General features: G+C 38.4%; 1 protein-coding gene across 2 annotated transcripts in view; it reads left to right on the plus strand.

The window, feature by feature from the left end:
* Positions 1 to 3,407: 3,407 nt before the first annotated feature.
* Positions 3,408 to 17,167, plus strand: part of LOC129774401 (inactive dipeptidyl peptidase 10) — a 502,809-nt gene continuing 489,049 nt past the window's right edge. For both annotated transcript variants that reach the window (XM_055778134.1, XM_055778135.1), the window contains exon 1: positions 3,408 to 4,424. The gene's annotated coding sequence lies outside the window, so the exon portion shown is untranslated. The remainder of the gene's footprint in view (positions 4,425 to 17,167) is intronic.

The following is a 17,167-nucleotide window of genomic DNA, read 5'->3' on the forward strand; positions in this document are numbered from 1 at the left end:
TATATTTTTTATTAAGGCACATGTGGCGTTAGCCTGACGGGGCCGGGAGTCCAATATTTTGACAATTTTTGTCTTACAACTATGTTAGTAATATGTAACCGATTACTCGCGGTTGGCTCGAGGTTAGTATTACAAGTGTTCTCATAATTGGTATGTTGCAGTCTTCGATGCTCTATACGTGTGCCCGACACGGGCTACTTCCTATTGGGATGCAGCTGACCATTAATCAGCAACGGCCCCCTAGTCTGTACCCCATATCTAGCGTGGTGCGTCTTTCTCGACTCGAGGAATCCAGGATAGAATGGTCACTAGCCGGCGCAATCATCAGTTCGTGTAGAGTTGTCATGAGCGGTACAACCTTTGGCTCTTGTTGAATGATCAGTGGACTGCACAACCTTTGGCCCGTGCATCTGTAAAGAGTGTGTGTATGTATTGCCGCGACTAAGTAAAAGTTTATCGATCGGATAGGAGGGATATGAAACGGGGACACAACGAAGGAAACATCATTAAACGTTGACATCGGCGTTTCTGAGGAACAGGTATAGATGAAGCAGAAGATCAGGATCCCGGCTACCTAAGATATCCTGGACGGGGATATCCGATTGTCTGCCTTTTGCTCTCAGTGCTCTAGAGAGCTGAGAGCGAGCAGCATGGAACCAGATACACGACCAGACAACATGCTCGATGTCGTGGTAGCCATCGCCACAATCACAAAGATTGTTTGCTGCGAGCCCAATGCGATAGAGATGCGCGTTTAGGTTGTAGTGATTGGACATAAGCCGAGATATCACGCGAATGAAATCACGACCTACATTCAATCCCTTGAACCATCCACTCGTCGAGACCTTAGGGATAATCGTGTGTAACCAACGACCGAACTCATCACCACTCCACATGCGCTGCCAACTTACGAGCGTATACTGACGAGGAATGAGGAAAAATTCATTATAAGCAATTTGCCTTTCAAAAAGTGTGCCTTCTAAAGCGCCCACCTTAGCTAGCGAGTCCGCTTTCTCATTCCCCGGAATCGAGCAATGAGAGGGAACCCATGCTAAGGAAATCTTGAATAATTTTTCGACCAAAACACTCAATAGTTGTCTTATTCTTGTTAGGAAATAAGATGAGCGTTTATAAACTTTCATTGAGCGGATTGCCTCTATTGAGCTGAGACTGTCTGAAAAAATAAAATAGTGGTCGATGGGCAATGTTTCAATGATCCCTAATGCGTAATATATCGCACCCAGTTCAGCGACATACACGGAACAAGGATCTTTGAGTTTGAAAGAGGCACTGGAATTTTCATTGAAGATGCCGAAGCCAGTGGTCCCGTTTATGAATGAACCGTCAGTAAAGAACATTTTATCAGATCTAACTTTCCCATATTCTGCCGAAAATATCGGCGGAATAGAATCGGAGCGTAGGTGATCTGGGATTCCATGGTATACATAGTTAACAAAAAAAATAAATGTTTATTTTTCATAATCTTACTGCTTTTTCAATCATAATCTCACTGCTTTTTCAAGGAAAAATAATTCCCAGTACACCCATGCCCAAATTTAATACGACTGCAAAGGTTTAACACTAGAACAACCAACCGGTCAAAACGACCGGTTCTAAATGACAGGTTCTATTTGTTCCCAAGAATTTATCTTGAAATTTTATGTAATATTATCTAATAATGTTATGGCTTTTTCTAAATATAGTTTATTTCGTTTAAATTTTTTATATTTTGACAACTAAATATAACACTGGTAAAAATGATCGGTTTGGTAGAAAAAGGTATAGAAAAACTGTCGGTAGTTCAAGTGTTAAGATGCTAGAAATTTTGCGCGTAAATGTCCTCTTAAAGTCGATGAGGTGCGTGATAGTGAATGGAGCATATTATTAACAGATAAGTACCTTTATGTTTTTGTAGTTGTCAACATTTTTGATGTTATAAGTTAGCAGCAAATGTCCCCATGCTCCCCTTTGAATGGATGCTGATTTCCATAGTTGCTCCGTATTTTTGGGAATAACTGCGTATACTTCAAATCCCTAAATATATTTTACAAAATTGCGCAGAAATGTAGGGCAACCGCGGGTAATACGGACAGTTGGGGTAATATGGACAGGTGGTTGATTTGTATAGTTACATTTTAAATTTCAGATTTCTGTAAATGAAAACACCTTCTACATGTTATTCTATAATATTTAAGCCACCATGTGGCAATAAATACTGATCAAAAATGGAAAAGGGAAACAAAAACCGAAAATCTTACATGATTCCGCGTGGGGATGTAAGTTTAGCTGCTTCGATATTAAGCATTTTGAGTGGTTTAATATCAAAATTCAATTCTCTAAAGATTATATTTCGTTTTGTGAGTTAACACGGGAAAGTGCGGTAAAAAACAATGAAAAACACTTTTTTGTAAAATATTTGGCCAAATAGGTAGTAAAACAGTACATTGAATTGCAAGAAACTGCATCAATGTTTTGGGAAACATGAGTTTCCAAAGATATAATTGAAATTCTTCTGAACATGTCCGTTTTCAGTTGCAATTTCTCAACAAGATACTAGGAAACTCGTATAGCCGTACTCCAAACTCCGCTACGCAATACCACCGATAATTGTTGACCAGAATAGTAGAAGATGCAAATTAAACTCAATTGAGGGGCTAAAAATGAAAGGGGGTAACTGAAATCATCGATTTCCCTACATCGACTCTCTCTTTTGGGCATAACTTAGCTCCAAACACATTCCCGGCTGTATTTGACAATGTGGAAAATAGGTCAGAACCTCATCTATGGGATTCTATAGCAAACTCAAATTAGAACGTTTTTGCATTTGAGTTATTAACACGTTGAGTGCCATGGAATTTTTTTTAATGTATAAGGGCCATCGTTTCTTATTGTAGTTGAAGGTATTTTTGTTCGAAAGGGAATGCTTTTAAGCTTATATGCTTATATTAGTTACCTTTATTATCATATGTCACCGGTAACCTACGCAGCCTGAGCAAAAATTCGGTGTCAGTCACCGGTAACTGAGGTGGCAGTCAACGTGTTAACTAAAGACAAAGTTGATGAAGAGAAATCGATCAAGTCACTTGCGCCTCTTTCCTTATGAGTCCCTCAATTTCAAGTCGTGGTTGTCAGTAAACAATACCTATATTCATATTCGTTGTATCGTCGAATAGAATTTGCACCCAAAGTACAAATCACACTCTACCAAAAATTCTTCTTCAGTAGGGACTTTGTCTTTCGTGAATGAAAATTCATCACGAACGCCACACCATCACGTCTCGCTCACTCTCCGTCGAGTGTCACGATATCACGGTGAGGGAGCTAAAACACTCACCTGAAGGAGAACCAGCACAACGCTTCGTGTCCCATCTCGGCTGAACCGATCGTTCAGTTTCTCTCCAGCCGTATCAGCAGTCGGTCGATAAAACGGGTCTGGTCCAATGTTGCCGGAGGAAAACCGAGGAAAACCTATTGTGATTAGTGTACTTTGCATGGTTCCTTCTGCCGGAGTCACTGATTCCTTTTTCAATATTGTTGTGTCATGCGAGAAATAATGCGGAACGTGAGAGAGTTGTGTCGCATTCGTTTTGAGGACTAGCAGAAGATCCTGAGCTCACATTTAACGGTGTTTGGAGCATTGTTTCGTGGGAAAATCGAGAAATGCCGCTGCATCACTTTCATATTCGATTGTAGGATCTGAAATAACAGCCGGAATAAGAGTGGAAAGGAATCAAAATATTGATTTGGTCCGTATGTGTTGCTTATAAAGCAGAAATTTTATGCGCTTCATAGATTGAAGAACGGTTGAGAAAAGCTGAACACAAGTTCGTATGAGAGAACAAAAAATCTGTTGTGGTGAGTGGGAAGCTCATCATTTTTGTCCCACGTGAAGCTAAGCAGACCTAATCAGCTGTCAGTTTGGAAGACGATTTTCTCCAGCATCCAATCCGCGCAGTTGCTTCTGTTTCGGTGTTAGTAAAACGAGTGCTTTTCCTCGTCAGTTGTACCGCTGCTGTTGCTGTATTGGTGGTGGTCGTGAATTTATTATATACGGGCAGAAAAAAAAAATCCCAAACATAAAGCAAAGTAACAGTCGAAAACGAGACCAAAAGCGTGATTCCAGCTCCTGGTTTGTGATATTCCGTGTGGGGATACGCTTTCCACCTGGTCTCCTGCATTGCGTGCGGTTGGTATATCGTTGGTAATGTATGTCGCGTCGTGAGATGTGAAGATTGTGTTTTCCGGCCTTGGTGCCAGGGAAGTCTCGCTTCTGGCTAGGGGAAGAAAGTTAAGTGATTTTCCGTGCCAAGAAGCAATTGTGGGGTCGATCCGGGCAAGGGTTCAGTGTGACTGTGCGGTCAACGATACGAGCCTTCGGGTTTTATCTGTTTCGGCGAACTCGGTGTGCGACTGTTTAATGTGAGGTGAGTAGGGATGTTTTTTCATCTGGATTGATTTTGGGCTGTTTATGACAGATAATTTGGACGGAATTTAGAGTTATAATGATTAGAATAACATGAAGATAATTGTGACTCTTATATTTTTTGGCTTTTACTGATGCGCCCATTAGCGTGGATTAAAATAAAATTTGCGATTTATTCCGATGCCGGTGTTTTAAAAAGTTAACCAATTCAATTCATCTCTTAGTACTGGAATTACGTCCGGGAAAGTATTGGTTCGAAAAATTTCTCATAGATTACAGTAGCATCTCTGGTATATGAGAGTTTGACATTTAGAGTACATTAATTCAATGCAAAGCCTAATTTATAGTTCTTAGAATCGTAGAGTGAGTACTAGAGTCGTTTATTTGTCTATGAGTCTGTTTGCATGAACGTGGTCTTTGAATTTTATTATACACATGACACTCGTAAATCGTTAACGCGAGAACAACCATCACTTCCACGTTTGGAAACACACGTTTTGGATTTAATAGCGAATTCGCTTAGTAAAAAATTGGAGGTATAAAAGCGGTTAATATTTTTGAGTAAGATTTTTTTTAACATTGTATTTAAAATGTTAGTTTTCCAAAATAGTTCATTAATTTTCCAACAACTTTGTCAAACATCACATTTTAATCAGATATCTGGATTTTGAGTTGCGATTTCTTGAAACAAAGGTCAATGATTTTGAATACGTCCTTCAATAAAAAAAGTCGTTACCAATTTATCATATGATATTGGAAATTGTTATTTTAGGTAGTTTCCATCAAAAGTACCGAGTTTAAAAAAAATCGGAGAGGGTCGAATCAGCTTGAAATTTCTATACGATGTCGGTAACGATAACCTTAGCCGTTATGTCCAGCTGCAGTATGCATTTTTTTTATTATTTCACGAACATGATTTTCATTATGACAGTATGACGGTGGGTGAGATTGGGTCAAAAACGAATAAAGTTACTATCAATAATATCCCGACAAATATTGCGAGTATTGTTGAAGGCAGTGAACAGATCAGAAAGATATTATGATTTCACTACTTTCCATGCATTATAATTAAATGTAGTACAAATAGTTATTGTTTGATAATTCATCAAAGTTTTATAAGTAAATAGCCATCAAAAAACGCCACTGAAAAATCTCAGGCCCAGCATAACACAGAACTGCTACGGCGCTCAATATTTGATAGAATGATTATTGTATCTCTTGTCTAGATATGTTGCTTTTTGTTGCTTTTGAACATCAAAAAAGATTTTTCATGAGAATTTCAATATATATTCGAAATAATCTATTATTTACGCTGAGTGGGGTGAGAATGGGTCGAGCATAAAATTGAACATATACGATTAAGCTGCATTGTACATGAGAAAATATATCAATACACTCACACTCTGTCTGTCTGTCTGCCTGATTCTTATGGACTCGGAAACTACTGAACCGATCGACATGAAAATTGGTATGTAGGGGTTTTTGGGGCCGGGTAAGGTTTTCATGAGTGTTTGAGACCCCTCCCCCTCTCTAAAGGGGGCTGCCATACAAATTAAACACAAATTTCTGCATTAAAGGGCGAACACGAAATTATTGCGGCACATTCAACAGGGCATAACTTTTTTACCATTGGGTAAAAATCAACCAAATTTTGCACACTTTCTCATTGATGTGTATTGTCTACATGCTGTCAAACTCGAAGTCGTGTTTTTTGATTCAACGAAAATTGAGGTGAACCAACGCGAGTCGAGAGAACAAATTCTTTCCAAACACCTGGAATTTCCTGACCTGTCGCACCGGCAGTTGGGAAAAATGGTGAACATTCACCATTTAACCGTCTCCAGAGTGTTGAATCGGTTCCAGGAGCGGTTGACGTTGGACAACGGCAAAGGAGCTGGAAGAAAACCGGGACCGGAGAACAAAAAGACGGAGGGAAAGGTGAAGTGGATGATAAAAGCAAATCCCAACGTCTCAAGCCGTGATTTGGCTAAAAAGATCGGCATGTCGCAGAGCTACGTTCAGAATGCAAAGAAGAGAGCTGGACTACATACATACAAGGTACAGAACTTCCCAAACCGCGATGAGCGGCAACAATCGACGGCTAAAACTCGGGCACGGAAGCACTACGAGAAGATGCTGACAAAATATGGCTGCTGTATGATGGATGACGAAACGTATATAAAAGCCGATTTTAAGCAAATTCCGGGGTTGGAGTTTTTCACCGGCAAGAGCAAGTTCGATGTGGACGACAAATTTAAGAAGAAGAAAATGTCGAATGTCGAAATGAAACACAAATGTCTGCATTACTCGAGAATGAATCAAGCAAATGGAACAAAATTTTGCATGTGGAGGTTTTAGGGTGCAATAAATGTTTCTATGGTGGTTAGATACTCCACCCTTTCTTAGGGGGAGCTGCCATACAAATGAAAGACAAATTTCTGCATGACTCGAAAACTAATCAAGGAAATACCAAATATGGCATGCGAAGGTTTTAGGGGACACAAAACGTTTCTAACGTTTCAAGAACTAATCAAGCAAATGGAACTAAATTTGGCATGTGGAGGTTTTAGGATGCAATAAATGTTTCTATGGTGGCACTCCTCCCCCTCCCCTCTTAGGATGGGCTGTCATACAAATGAAAAACAAATTTCTCTTAGGGGGAGCTGCCATACAAATGAAAGACAAATTTCTGCATGACTCGAAAACTAATCAAGGAAATACCGAATATGGCATGCGAAGGTTTTAGGGGACACAAAACGTTTCTAAAGTTTCAAGAACTAATCAAGCAAACGGAGCCAAATTTGGCATGTGAAGATTCTAGAAGGCACGAAACGTTTCTATGGTGAATAGACACTCCTCTCTAAGGGAAGAAGAGGAGATGGGTATATCATATTTTCTGTATCAAACATTTATTCCATGTAACGGAGAAACATGTTATTTGCAATTGGTTGAAAAATCTTGAACGAGAATTGTGTCTGAAAATAATCTGATATTATAATGATGAGTTTCGGTAGAAGTACTAGGATTTTTTTAGTAAAACGTAAATTCAACGGGATCGATAAGAAGATCAATCAATGAACAGTTCTGCGATTGGACTCATGAACTTGCGCTTAGTATGAAAATGTGAATGTTTGAAGGTATTGATAACAAAAAACAAATTTTGGGCGGTACGAAGTTTGCCGGATCAGCTAGTACTGAATATAATTCTTAAAGAAATAATATTTATTATTTTAACCTATTGTCACCCCCTCTAAGAGAGATTGGATCAACTTTCACTCGTCGCAGTTCAGTAAATGACTAATACTACTCATTTATTCTCTGGACACTCGTAAATTAATTATTTGAGAACATATCTACATAATCAGAAGTAACTACCATAAATGTTTTTATCTTGAACGTTTGAGTAAAATTATATAAGGGTGTATTTAAAACGTTATTTTTTCAAAATAGTTTAATAACTTTCGAACAACTTTGCTTTGCAACATATTTCAATCGGACAACTTGACTTCGAGCTGCAATTTTTCAAAAGAATAATGATTGTGCATTAGGGTGCCAATGAATGTATAGGAACAAATCGACCCTAAAATTTCAAAAAGTTACCCTATACTAAATGTTCACCATCTCGAAAAAACATCCGATGCCAAATTTCAGTTCAATCGGGCTTAATGGAGAGTGGCGCAAAGTGGTCAAAGCTTGAGTTTTTTGAAAATCGAAAATTCACCCAAGGGGGGTAAAATCGGGGGTTTCGAAAGTTTTTTCTTGATGCCAAATGTCTTAAAATTGCATGAAATGTCGAGATCTAGTGTCATCTCGAAAAAAAAAATTGTCAGAAATCGGCACTGGGACTTTTTTATCGGGGTTTTTTTTCGGAATACGAAACGAAAAGTATGGTTTAGGGTGCCAATAAAAATAGTTATCTCGATTTTCCATTCGTAACTTGCTACGAAATGTTGATTTGCACGATAATATACCATATGCAAAATATTAACTCATTCAGACTTCATTTACTGGTGTGCAGACGTTAAACATTTTGCGCTTTCGTGCTAATGAATTTTTTGCTCTTTGCACCAAGAGAGAATACGATTTTTCTTTGAGCGCGCGCTGATGAAAATTAAACTCAAGCGCAGCGCTGCCTTTGTTTTCTGAAGACTGCCCTAAACCATACTTTTCGTTTCGTATTCCGAAAAAAACCCAGAATGGCGATTTTAGATCAAAAAAAAATCGAGATGACACTAGATCTCGACGCTTCTTGTAATTTTAAGACATTTGACATGAATTTTTTTTTCGGAAACCCCGATTTCCTTTACTTCCTCTTTGGGTGATTTTTCGATTTTTAAGAAACTCAAACTTTGACCGCTTTGCGCCAGCTCGATTGAGTTGAAATTTGGCATAGGGTGTTTTTTCGAGATGGTGAACATTTTTTATGGGATAACTTTTTGAAACACGAGATGACCATTTTCATTGGCACCCTATTGTGCATACGCCCTTCTAAAAAAAAACCGTTGGAAATAAATTTGGTCATATGATATGATTGTTATTCAGCTGGTTTTGTGTGGGATAACTCCTCATAAAAGAAAGACAATCGTTGGGATTCTATTAACCCGAATGTCATATGAACTTCAATGCAGTAAATAGCCGAATCATGAATAGGGAAAAAAATCCAACAAATGATTCATGATTTTTTTGTCAAATAGAAAATCAAAATAATGCAATTCTTCAATGCTGTGTGAAATAGCAGGTGATTTGTTTTAGGTGGGATCTGACTTGGATGGCCAAAACATGGATTTTTGACGATTTATTATGTCATTTGTGATTCAATAAAATGTGTGATTCACTTGTGGCGTGTTTATGGTATGTTTGAATATGTATTTAAAACATTTTAGGACTTGAAATATTGTTTATTAGGCGCTGGTAGTTGTGCGCGTAAGCGCTCTCTATATGTTGTTACCTCGCTGGCGTGTCATTTTTCACGGGAACAATACGACCGATTTAGCTAAAATTTTGATATACCACATAAAGTGTATTCTAAAATGGAATCAAATAACAAAACTCGCTACGCTGTGCCACAGAACTTTTACATGTTGAATACAAATTCTCGTGTATCTTTGTTGAGGAACTTTGTATAGAAATCGAAAATACTTTAGACTCAACATTTTTGACATATACTATCCGAAAATAAAAAAAAATCGACTTAAAGGGGTAGTACACCATAAAAATCATAAAAAGTATGTGATTTTCGCGATTTCGCGATTTTTTTCAACGGGAAAATAAATTGCCATGTCCCCTGAATAGCCGCAACCGGTTTGTTGAACCCTTGCAGTCAAAACATAGTAAACTGGTGGGAGTCCTACTAGTTTTTCTAGTGGACCGATTTCAAACAATGATTTTTTTTAATGTAATTTTAGATATATTACCTGTCATCGCACGTAGGATTTTTTCAAAATATTGATTTTTGACGAAATGGCGACATTTTTGGTAAAAAAGTGGGCCTCAAACATCGAGACATCCACCAGAAATTTTATTTTTCAAAATATCAAAATAAATTCTACGTGCGCTGACAGGAAATATAGTGGAGAATCTGGGAAAAACTTTTTCACCAAATCGGATGGACCGTTCCAGAGTTAGAACTCCCACCAGTTTGCAAAACTTAGTATCGAGGAAAACGCGTTTTAAATTTTGGATCCGCGCTCCTTACGCAAAGACTTAAGTTCTCTAATTGCCTTGTAGCTTTGGAACGGAGCAACGGACAAACATGGGACAAAGACTACAGTACAGTAGATATCCCAGAGACATGAAGATACGAATTTCGGACTTTTTTGGAGCCCCGAAAAAATAAGATAAAGACTAGTTTGATTATTCATTATATCATTATTTGTTTATCTAGACAATTAAACAATATTTGGACGGAAAAATATTCATAAAATAGTTGCAAGCTGATGAAGTGGGGGGTTCAAAAAAAAGTCGTGCCATGACATACACGGTTTACTTATGGTGATCTGAACCAAGAAGATCGAACAGATTCTGAATCAGTAAAGGTGTCGCTATCGCATGAACGTCTGGCAAGTCAAAAACATTTTGATTTTTTTTTAATTTCAAGACTAGAATACTGCCTCAAGGAAAATTTGGTCGATTGAAATATATTTCGTAGCTTTTTTTCATCGCCATCCAAAATGAGTTCATTTTTAATGCATACATTATTGAATTTAGTTTTATTGTCAATTCTCTTGATGTATTCGGTACATTAACGCTTTTAATAAACATACATTTAACACTTTTTAATTATTTTCTTATTAATATTCATTTTCGACGAAATGTTCCAAAGTATTCGGAAAATGGCGTCTTATTCTCAAAGCGACATTTCGTGCTGAATAGATTGAGTTTTATTTTGCGTTGGAAAAATTTCTATAAATACAATGACGAAGTTTTCAGCATTTTAAACATTTTGTTTTTTTTTTTAAATCTACATCGTAGGTTTGTTGCTTTTTTCGCGCTTCATTTAATTTTTTTTTATTCATTATCAGACGATTTTTTTTTATATTTTTTTATCTTCGCTTATTTTTTGTCGGCCAGTTCCTCCACTTCAGTGTCAATCACCAATGCCAATGTTCCTACCTATCTGACTCAATAACTCATGAGCCGGGCCAACTTCTTTTACTTCCCTTCACAACGAGCCAGCTGGGATTGAACCCAGGCCGATCGGATTGTGAAGTTGTTACGCTAACCATACAACCACTGGCGCCGTCATATTTTAGCACAATAAATAAACAAACAACTCTTTTGAACGATATTGACGTTAAATATACTTTATTCTAAGCAGTCTACAATGTATGAATGTATCTTGTTGAAATTCTAACTGTTTGTATTTGCAACTAAAAAGAATCAGGGTCTATAAGACCACCCTTGGACAGAGTTGGACAGAGTGTATAGTTTTTTGAACCGCGAATAACATTCTAAAAATTCTGAAAAAAATCACATATACCTAAAATAGAAGTAGGAAGAAATTTGAATACAAACTAGAGTAGTACTAAATATCAAAATCAGAAAAATATATAATTTGATTTGAAATAAAAAAAAAATTTAACTGTTTTAGTGATAAATGTTAAAAATATTGATCGATACACTTTAGCAAGATGTGCTTTCAGTATTTTTTCCATATTTTTGTCTCAAAGCTATTGAGAAGGGCGTGAAAAAAAACGAAAAGGTGCATTTTTCACAATAGATCATATGTTGTACCATATAAGAACTCAAATATATGGTACTACTGTCAAAATTTCATGTTCAGTACACTATACAATAATTTCCATACAGCTGTTGATTTGGTTTGGCGCACTTTATACTCCCTCACCCAACCAGACCCTTTAAAAATATAACAAACATATTTTTTGTACCGCACAACACTGAAAAAAAAAACACTGAAAAAATCACACATATCTAGAAAAGCTGTAGGAACACATTTAAATATGAATTAGAGTAGTACCGAATCATCTCTTCATCTCAATTTCATATCACTCTGGAAGTTTTGCAATGCGAGAAAAAGGTGGTAATCGCTTGGTGCCGGGTCCGGAGTATATGGTGGAAGCTTAAAAACATTCCAATCAAGCTCTCGGAAATGTGTGTTCTTGCGTTGTCCTGATGGAATACAAAACCTCTTCTGTTAGCCTGTTTTGAACGTTTCTGGTCAATCGCTTGCTTCAAACGGTACATTTTTTGACAGTAGAGATCTCAATTTAGTATATTGCACTAAAATAAAAAAAAAAAAAAGATAAGGGGTTGTATCTAGGACACGACCACATATTTCGTAGTAGAACGTAGACGTAGACGTAGACGTAGAACTACGCATTTATATTAGGCAATCCACTTGTTTACCACTTCGAACATGATTTTAGAATGCATCGAAATTTTTGTAATAAATAGATTATGTTCATCGTTACAAATAAAATTGATGAACGTCCTTTTACGATATGATGCCTAGGACCAGCATAATATGTGAAAGGAAGAACTGTCAAACGATCATTGTATTTTACATTTCCCTCTGAAAATATTGCACATCTCATGTTTACGTAGTTCTCGAACCGCGAAAGTTCATTGATATCTGAAATGACGATTTTCCCAGGCTTCGCAGTTTAAAAGTACGTTTTAGGGAAACATATTCCGGTCTGCACAACGACAAGCGAGTGCAAAAGTACTCAACACTAAAAAACTCGACTTGCACCTTCATGGACTCACCAACATTGAAATGTGGAGGAGGCTGTCGCACCAGGTTTTGAGCATTTCGTTCACATGACCATCAGACGTTTTAATGATAATGGCACGGTCGTCCCCAAGGAACTAACCTGGTAGTTCCGGAGGATCCAGGCTTCAACGACATTCAAAGCGGTTGAGAAACGTTTCTCGAACTGAACTGTCGTTATCCTAAAAAAGTGCGCAATTGCAGGTGTTGTTGAGCTTCATGAAATGACCAATTGTTGCCAAATTCTAACTGATCGAAAGTAAATACTTACCGAATATAGCCCGATCTCATTCAATATTTCGGACATCTATCCATTTATCAATAGTGAACAATATCGATGTTATGTTACAACACCGCTCCAATCCAAAGGATAGCTAGATTTATTTCTATATCCTAGAATGAATGTTATTCGTAGCCTGCAACAATAAACTGTTGACAGTGTTGAAACAACTATGCTCAAATATTTCTAGGGATTTTCAGCCCGATCGAACAACGGCGCATGGGAAAAGATTTTGCCTTCTCAAAATTTAGTCAGTCATCCATCCCTACAGCCGGCCGCAAGTTATTGAAAATAAACAAACGTTCAACGTGGAACAGCACGCATTGAAATTCAACAGAGAGTCTCCAAAATCTCAAAAGTTTCCAACCAACATAATTTAATTCATAAATAAACTTCGATAAAATCAATAATCTCTTTACGCCATCAAAACAATTTCTGATGCCGTGAAAGCTTTGGACTTTCGTCTCATTCGAGTCTCATAAGCAGCGTAAACAGACACGAACCCAATGTTTTGTCCCATGGGCAGCTTCCACCCTTAGGGTGCTTCTAATAGTTTTTATCGTTTCATTGGGAGAGGTTCGCAGAAGTTAGACCAACCACAAAAATGCTTTGTTGGTGTTCGACAAAGCAGAATCAATGGCTCGGTTTGTCCTTGCAGGGATACACCTCGGATACACCTCCCAAATTAACCCCATAGCATAGATAAAAAAAATTTAACCTCATCCAGTTCGGACCGTACTCATTGACCTGGTTTTGGCCTTTGTGTGGCTGTTGTGCTGTTTACTCCATTCGTGTGTTTAAATCCAGCTTGCCATTCTCTGATAGATGGTAGAGACGGATAAACATCAGCGTGATTTAAGCAGATGAAAAGCAGAACTTAGTTTCAAAAGTGAGTCGAACTTTGTTGAAAGACGACGAAACGTTTGCCGAAAAAGCAATAAGAAACTTGTCTACAATATTTCTCGTGTTTCTTGTGAGAAAATTTGCCTCAGATGTGTACCCAATGTTTGCCCCCCCAGTCTGAGCTGGCGGAATGTATGTTATTTCATCCCCGGTGTGATTATCAAATGCCAAACTGTGATCTTCTTTCAACAGACGACGGAATTTTGCCTGAAATTCGCTTACGTGGAAGGATTATGCTCTAGAAGAAACCATCGTGCTTCGGAAGCCGGTATGTGATATAGCACCAAAGCAAATAATGCAGTTATAGGCATGTGTAGATATGGAGGGGGAGTTAAACTGAACAAGCATTCATGCTCTTGATTTTTAGTAACGGAAGGCAACCACCAGATAATGCTTTCTATGGTATATGAAAAAGTTGTGTGGCAATAAATTTTGCAAATTCTCATATTGAACAATCAATTCAAAGTCATACTGGAGAGGCTTCAGTCTACTGATCATCCTGCTCATCTTGTTGCTTCCACATAGCATACATACATTGAGACTGAAGCGTTTACAAAATAATATTGAGACATTTAAAAAACATCCATGGTTTTTTGTCCTTAAAATGCTGTAAAATGCTACATACATTTTTGACACGATTTTGATTTGATATTGATTTTGACAATGATTTGAAAATGAGTGAAATTTCTGCAGAAATAAAGGGTGTGTCACATCAAATTGCATCACGGAAAAAAACGCTGTAGAAATTTAATTTTTAGGAATTATATCTTCAGCTTTCGCTTATAATCAGATAAGAGTGTATAGATCACGTTGGCCATGCTTCACTGTCAATTTTTCGTAAATTTGGAAAAATGTCGTCGAACGAAAAAGATCGTCGTGAATTAATCCTGCGCACTCAATTCGAGAATCCGGAGTTGTCACATCGGGACATCGGTAAGATGCTGGGAATCGTCCAATCCACGGTCAGTAGAGTACTAAAATGATACTTCGAGAACCTAACCATCGACCGGAAGGTGAAGAACGGCAAAAATGGATGCTCCGTCAGTGAAAAAGATCACAAGCGCGTAGTTAAGTAGTTTAGACGTGATCCGAGAAGTTCGGTCCGGGATGTTGCCAATAAGCTGAATTTGTCAAGTTCATTCGTCCAGCGGACCAAGCAGCGGGAGGGCCTGCGTACATACAAGGTTCAGAAGGCTCCTAACCGCGACGAAAGGCAAAACATGGTGGGGAAGACGCGAGCCCGGAAGCTGTACACCGAAATGCTGACGAAGCCGCATTGCCTGGTAATGGACGACGAAATCTTCGTCAAAGCGGACTTTCGACAGCTGCCGGGCCTGTTGTTCTTCTCCGCAGAGGACAAATTCAGCGTTCCGGAGGAGATTCGCATACAGAAACTATCCAAGTTTGCCAAAAAGTACATGGTGTGGCAAGCGATCTGCTCTTGCGGAAAGCGGAGCGCCCCCTTCGTGATGACCGGCACGGTAAACGGGCAGGTTTACCTTAAGGAATGCCTACAGAAGCGCTTACTACCACTATTGAAGCAGCACGAGGGCCCGACCATCTTCTGGCCGGATCTCGCTTCGTGCCACTATTCAAAGGACGTGTTGGAGTGGTACGAAGCCAACGGGGTCACCTTCGTGCCAAAGGAAATGAACCCGCCCAACGCGCCGGAGCTTCGCCCAATAGAGAAATATTGGGCGATTATGAAGCAGGCCCTCCGGAAGAACCCAAAAGTTGTCAAATCGGAGGCGGACTTCAAGAGAAAATGGATTTCTGTTCAAAAAAAAACTACAACCTGACGTTGTACAGAACCTTATGGACGGGGTAAAGCGGAAGGTGCGAGCATACGGGCTTGGGCTCGAAGTATGAATAAAAAGAAAATGCCAAAAGTTGTTTAATAGTTTTTATTTTACTGTCTAAAATTTTCAAAAGGATCGGTCTACTGGGCGAATTTCTACAGCATTTTTTCCGTGATGCAATTTGATGTGACACACCCTTTACGCTGTGTGATACTTTTATGCTACAAAAAAGATAAATGCTCAGCAGATACATGCAGAAAGTTTGGTTTGGTTTCGTTCTGGAAATTTTGATCCCAAGGATCGATCTCGCTCTAGTCAGCTAGTCTAAGAAAGTCGTCAACATTTTGTAACTGGTGGAATACGACCGGCATGTAAGTTGTCAGTACATAGTTAATGCACTAGGAATCAACGACAGTGACAGTCAGAAAAATCCTGGATAAAAGCCATACAAAGAAACTCGATGCTAAGGTAAGGTAAGGCCACATGAATCAACGAATTAACGAAGCTTGATGAAATCGGGCGATGTAAAATAGCTAAGGTAAACGTGGCGAACAACCACAAACATTAGTATATATGATAAAATATTAATGAATTAACACCACTTATAAAGTATTACATTGTCCGACGATTATTTCAAACTAAATAAAAATCACGTCTTCTATTTTCCTTTGTTGTAATGTTCATGTTTACCATGATAATTCGTTTGGAGCTAAATTGCGTGGCATGTTTGGTTGTGGCATTAGTTTTTTTAAAGCTGTAATTCATCGGAAAAGTTTGTTTTTCTATTGCCCTACGATTTGGGTGCTGTGCTTCTTTTTTTAATCACATACGTAATGATACCCAAAAAAATCGGAATGCATTATCCCGTCATGCAAAACAGTGCACCTGACGAAAGCTGGTTTGGAAAGCCCGTGCCACCGGTGGAACCGAAACAATAAGCTCTGCACTGCGGAATACCACTTAACTATGCATCATCATTAAAATTGTAGGCAATTTTCCGTGCTGTGTATCAACCCGCCCCGCGTGATGCCTCCCGATGGGAATGGTCTTGGGGCCCTCGTTTTCACCGGGGAGGTTGGCAATGTTGAATAACCCACATAGTGCACCAGCCATATGCATTAACTGCGGCCCGTTTGTTTGATCGTCTGCATTGTTTTGTTTTGATTTACTTTGCTGTGAAATTTCGAAGGCAAACTCAATTTGTCAGTTCGGGTCGAGGACTATTTGTATCTCATTATAAACAGGTATGCCATCAATTGTGTAATGGAGCTGCAAGTGAAGGTTCTTTCGTGACAGCAGTTTATGATCCACGAAAAATTACAGATCTACGACAAATGTACTTGTAGCACACAATGTGCTGTATTAGTTCAGTCGAGCCATCTTTTTCGTAGTTTAAGAATAAGAATAAGAATAAGCTGAAATATGTTTAACTTCATTTGTTTTTGCCCTCAACGATGAGCTTAAATTATCGTTCTGAATCATATTTTTGACAACATCATATTTCGGACACTTAGTTCTAATATCTTGAAATG

The sequence above is a fragment of the Toxorhynchites rutilus genome, chromosome 3 (assembly GCF_029784135.1).
Source record: "Toxorhynchites rutilus septentrionalis strain SRP chromosome 3, ASM2978413v1, whole genome shotgun sequence".
NCBI classification, from domain to species: Eukaryota; Metazoa; Arthropoda; class Insecta; order Diptera; family Culicidae; genus Toxorhynchites; species Toxorhynchites rutilus.